General features: G+C 39.4%; 4 non-coding genes across 4 annotated transcripts; all 4 read right to left on the bottom strand.

The window, feature by feature from the left end:
* Window positions 1–915: 915 nt before the first annotated feature.
* trnae-uuc lies at window positions 916–987 on the bottom strand. The gene has a single exon. It is a non-coding gene; the product is annotated as a tRNA-Glu (tRNA).
* A 1267-nt stretch (window positions 988–2254) lies between these two features.
* Window positions 2255–2326, bottom strand: trnae-uuc. Its single transcript has one exon. It is a non-coding gene; the product is annotated as a tRNA-Glu (tRNA).
* Window positions 2327–3593: 1267 nt separating this feature from the next.
* trnae-uuc lies at window positions 3594–3665 on the bottom strand. Its single transcript has one exon. It is a non-coding gene; the product is annotated as a tRNA-Glu (tRNA).
* A 1259-nt stretch (window positions 3666–4924) lies between these two features.
* On the bottom strand, window positions 4925–4996 carry trnae-uuc. The gene has a single exon. It is a non-coding gene; the product is annotated as a tRNA-Glu (tRNA).
* Between the last annotated feature and the right edge of the window lie 4 nt (window positions 4997–5000).

Below are 5000 nucleotides of genomic sequence, written 5' to 3'. Positions count from 1 at the left end.
TTCCTTGGTTTTCTGTTTCAGATGCATATCTTCATTTGATCCTCCTGTTGTTGCATGAATTTTACTGCAGAGCAAGAAATGCAAACTTGAAGTGTATTCAATGTTTAAAAAGTCTTGTAGATTACGAATCTACAATACATGTCACATTTGCTGTTGCTGAGGGAATATTGTTGTGTTGTGTGATTCTGCTGCCAGTTAAAATGTGGTATTTTTTCTTACACAAGTGCATCCCAAATGACAAGATGTTCTTTCCCATACTGGGAGTTCAACCCGGGCGAAAACCAGGAATCCTAAACGCCAGACCATATGGGAAGACAGTTACTTAAAAAAAACATCACAGACAAATCCATAAACGTTGAAATGATGCAAGTTGTAATTACAAGCTCCATCTTTTTCTCAGAGATGTTGGAGAAAAGTCCCATATAAAATCAGTCTAAAATGTGTTTGAATCGAGAACTGCCAGACACAATGAAAAGTATACAGTATTTTTCCCAGCTTGATTTTGGTCAAATAAATCTAGTTTTGAGCCAAACAGGAGTCAAATATTCAATCTTCTGACCTGTTATCAGACACGTTATCCATTGCGCCACTGGCCGCACAGTCAAGCTGAAGTCAGGACACACCTAGGCCAGTGTACACAGTCATAGCTTCTGTCACCGACAAGGTTCCTTGGGATTTCTGTTACAGATGCAAATCTTAATTTGATCCTCCTGTTGTTGCATGAATTTTACTGCAGAGCAAGAAATGCAGCAATGAAGTGTATTCAACGTTTAAAAAGCCTTGTATAATTTGAATCTACATAACATGTCACATTTCCTGTTGCTGAGGGAATATTGTTGTGTTGTGTGAAACTGCTGCCAGTTAAAATGCAGTATCTGTTGTTACACAAGTGCATCCCAAACGACAAGATATTCTTTCCCATACCGGGAGTTGAACCCGGGCCACCTGGGTGAAAACCAGGAATCCTAACCACTAGACCATATGGGAAGACACATACTTAAAATACACATCACAGACAAATCTTTAAATGTTGACATTATGCCTGTTGGATTAAAAGCTACATCTTTTTTTCTCTGAGATGTTGGGGAATGTCCAGATGAAATCAGTCTAAAATGAGTTTGAAGTGAGAACAGCCAGAAGCACTGAAAAGTATACAGTATCAATCCCGGCTTGATTTCAATAAATTAAATTAAGTATCGAGCCAGCCAGGAGTCGAAACTAGAATCTTCTGATCCGTAGTCAGACACGTTATCCATTGCGCCACTGGCCCCACGTCTAAGCTGAAGTCAAGTCACAGCTAGACCAGTGTACACAGTCATTGTGTCTGTCAACAACAAGGTTCCTTGGTTTTCTGTTTCAGATGCATATCTTAATTTGATCCTCCTGTTGTTGCATGAATTTTACTGAAGAGCAAGAAATGCAAACTTGAAGTGTATTCAATGTTTAAAAAGTCTTGTAAATTATGAATCTACAAAACATGTCACATTTGCTGTTGCTGAGGGAATATTGTTGTGTTGTGTGATTCTGCTGCCAGTTAAAATGTGGTATCTGTTCTTACACAAGTGCATCCCAAATGACAAGATGTTCTTTCCCATACTGGGAGTTCAACCCGGGCGAAAACCAGGAATCCTAAAAGCCAGACCATATGGGAAGACAGTTACTTTAAAAAAACATCACAGACAAATCCATAAACGTTGAAATGATGCTTGTTGTAATTACAAGCTCCATCTTTTTCTCAGCGATGTTGGAGAAAAGTCCCATATAAAATCAGTCTAAAATGTGTTTGAATCGAGAACTGCCAGACACAATGAAAAGTATACAGTATTTTTCCCAGCTTGATTTTGGTCAAATAAATCTAGTTTTGAGCCAAACAGGAGTCAAATATTCAATCTTCTGACCTGTTATCAGACACGTTATCCATTGCGCCACTGGCCGCACAGTCAAGCTGAAGTCAGGACACACCTAGGCCAGTGTACACAGTCATAGCTTCTGTCACCGACAAGGTTCCTTGGGATTTCTGTTACAGATGCAAATCTTAATTTGATCCTCCTGTTGTTGCATGAATTTTACTGCAGAGCAAGAAATGCAGCAATGAAGTGTATTCAACGTTTAAAAAGCCTTGTATAATTTGAATCTACATAACATGTCACATTTCCTGTTGCTGAGGGAATATTGTTGTGTTGTGTGAAACTGCTGCCAGTTAAAATGCAGTATCTGTTGTTACACAAGTGCATCCCAAACGACAAGATATTCTTTCCCATACCGGGAGTTGAACCCGGGCCACCTGGGTGAAAACCAGGAATCCTAACCGCTAGACCATATGGGAAGACACATACTTAAAATACACATCACAGACAAATCTTTAAATGTTGACATTATGCCTGTTGGATTAAAAGCTACATCTTTTTTTCTCTGAGATGTTGGGGAATGTCCAGATGAAATCAGTCTAAAATGAGTTTGAAGTGAGAACAGCCAGAAGCACTGAAAAGTATACAGTATCAATCCCGGCTTGATTTCAATCAATTAAATTAAGTATTGAGCCAGCCAGGAGTCGAACCTAGAATCTTCTGATCCGTAGTCAGACACGTTATCCATTGCCCCACTGGCCCCACGTCTAAGCTGAAGTCAGGTCACAGCTAGACCAGTGTACACAGTCATTGTGTCTGTCAACAACAAGGTTCCTTGGTTTTCTGTTTCAGATGCATATCTTAATTTGATCCTCCTGTTGTTGCATGAATTTTACTGAAGAGCAAGAAATGCAAACTTGAAGTGTATTCAATGTTTAAAAAGTCTTGTAAATTATGAATCTACAAAACATGTCACATTTGCTGTTGCTGAGGGAATATTGTTGTGTTGTGTGATTCTGCTGCCAGTTAAAATGTGGTATCTGTTCTTACACAAGTGCATCCCAAATGACAAGATGTTCTTTCCCATACTGGGAGTTCAACCCGGGCGAAAACCAGAAATCCTAAAAGCCAGACCATATGGGAAGACAGTTACTTTAAAAAAACATCACAGACAAATCCATAAACGTTGAAATGATGCTTGTTGTAATTACAAGCTCCATCTTTTTCTCAGCGATGTTGGAGAAAAGTCCCATATAAAATCAGTCTAAAATGTGTTTGAATCGAGAACTGCCAGACACAATGAAAAGTATACAGTATTTTTCCCAGCTTGATTTTGGTCAAATAAATCTAGTTTTGAGCCAAACAGGAGTCAAATATTCAATCTTCTGACCTGTTATGAGACACGTTATACATTGCGCCACTGGCCGCACAGCCAAGCTGAAGTCAGGACACACCTAGGCCAGTGTACACAGTCATAGCTTCTGTCACCGACAAGGTTCCTTGGGATTTCTGTTACAGATGCAAATCTTAATTTGATCCTCCTGTTGTTGCATGAATTTTACTGCAGAGCAAGAAATGCAGCAATGAAGTGTATTCAACGTTTAAAATGCCTTGTATAATTTGAATCTACATAACATGTCACATTTCCTGTTGCTGAGGGAATATTGTTGTGTTGTGTGAAACTGCTGCCAGTTAAAATGCAATATCTGTTGTTACACAAGTGCATCCCAAACGACAAGATATTCTTTCCCATACCGGGAGTTGAACCCGGGCCACCTGGGTGAAAACCAGGAATCCTAACCGCTAGACCATATGGGAAGACACATACTTAAAATACACATCACAGACAAATCTTTAAATGTTGACATTATGCCTGTTGGATTAAAAGCTACATCTTTTTTTCTCTGAGATGTTGGGGAATGTCCAGATGAAATCAGTCTAAAATGAGTTTGAAGTGAGAACAGCCAGAAGCACTGAAAAGTATACAGTATCAATCCCGGCTTGATTTCAATAAATTAAATTAAGTATCAAGCCAGCCAGGAGTCGAACCTAGAATCTTCTGATCCGTAGTCAGACACGTTATCCATTGCGCCACTAGAACCCACTTCTAAGCTGAAGTCAGGTCACAGCTAGACCAGTGTACACAGTCATTGTGTCTGTCAACAACAAGGTTCCTTGGTTTTCTGTTTCAGATGCATATCTTAATTTGATCCTCCTGTTGTTGCATGAATTTTACTGAAGAGCAAGAAATGCAAACTTGAAGTGTATTCAATGTTTAAAAAGTCTTGTAAATTATGAATCTACAAAACATGTCACATTTGCTGTTGCTGAGGGAATATTGTTGTGTTGTGTGATTCTGCTGCCAGTTAAAATGTGGTATCTGTTCTTACACAAGTGCATCCCAAATGACAAGATGTTCTTTCCCATACTGGGACTTCAACCCGGGCGAAAACCAGAAATCCTAAAAGCCAGACCATATGGGAAGACAGTTACTTTAAAAAAACATCACAGACAAATCCATAAACGTTGAAATGATGCTTGTTGTAATTACAAGCTCCATCTTTTTCTCAGCGATGTTGGAGAAAAGTCCCATATAAAATCAGTCTAAAATGTGTTTGAATCGAGAACTGCCAGACACAATGAAAAGTATACAGTATTTTTCCCAGCTTGATTTTGGTCAAATAAATCTAGTTTTGAGCCAAACAGGAGTCAAATATTCAATCTTCTGACCTGTTATCAGACACGTTATCCATTGCGCCACTGGCCGCACAGCCAAGCTGAAGTCAGGACACACCTAGGCCAGTGTACACAGTCATAGCTTCTGTCACCGACAAGGTTCCTTGGGATTTCTGTTACAGATGCAAATCTTAATTTGATCCTCCTGTTGTTGCATGAATTTTACTGCAGAGCAAGAAATGCAGCAATGAAGTGTTTAAAATGCCTTGTATAATTTGAATCTACATAACATGTCACATTTCCTGTTGCTGAGGGAATATTGTTGTGTTGTGTGAAACTGCTGCCAGTTAAAATGCAGTATCTGTTGTTACACAAGTGCATCCCAAACAACAAGATATTCTTTCCCATACCGGGAGTTGAACCCGGGCCACCTGGGTGAAAACCAGGAATCCTAACCGCTAGACCATATGGGAAGAC

The sequence above is a fragment of the Oncorhynchus mykiss genome, unplaced genomic scaffold, assembly GCF_013265735.2.
Source record: "Oncorhynchus mykiss isolate Arlee unplaced genomic scaffold, USDA_OmykA_1.1 un_scaffold_545, whole genome shotgun sequence".
Classification (NCBI taxonomy): domain Eukaryota; kingdom Metazoa; phylum Chordata; class Actinopteri; order Salmoniformes; family Salmonidae; genus Oncorhynchus; species Oncorhynchus mykiss.
This window is presented reverse-complemented; position numbering and strand designations above follow the sequence as displayed.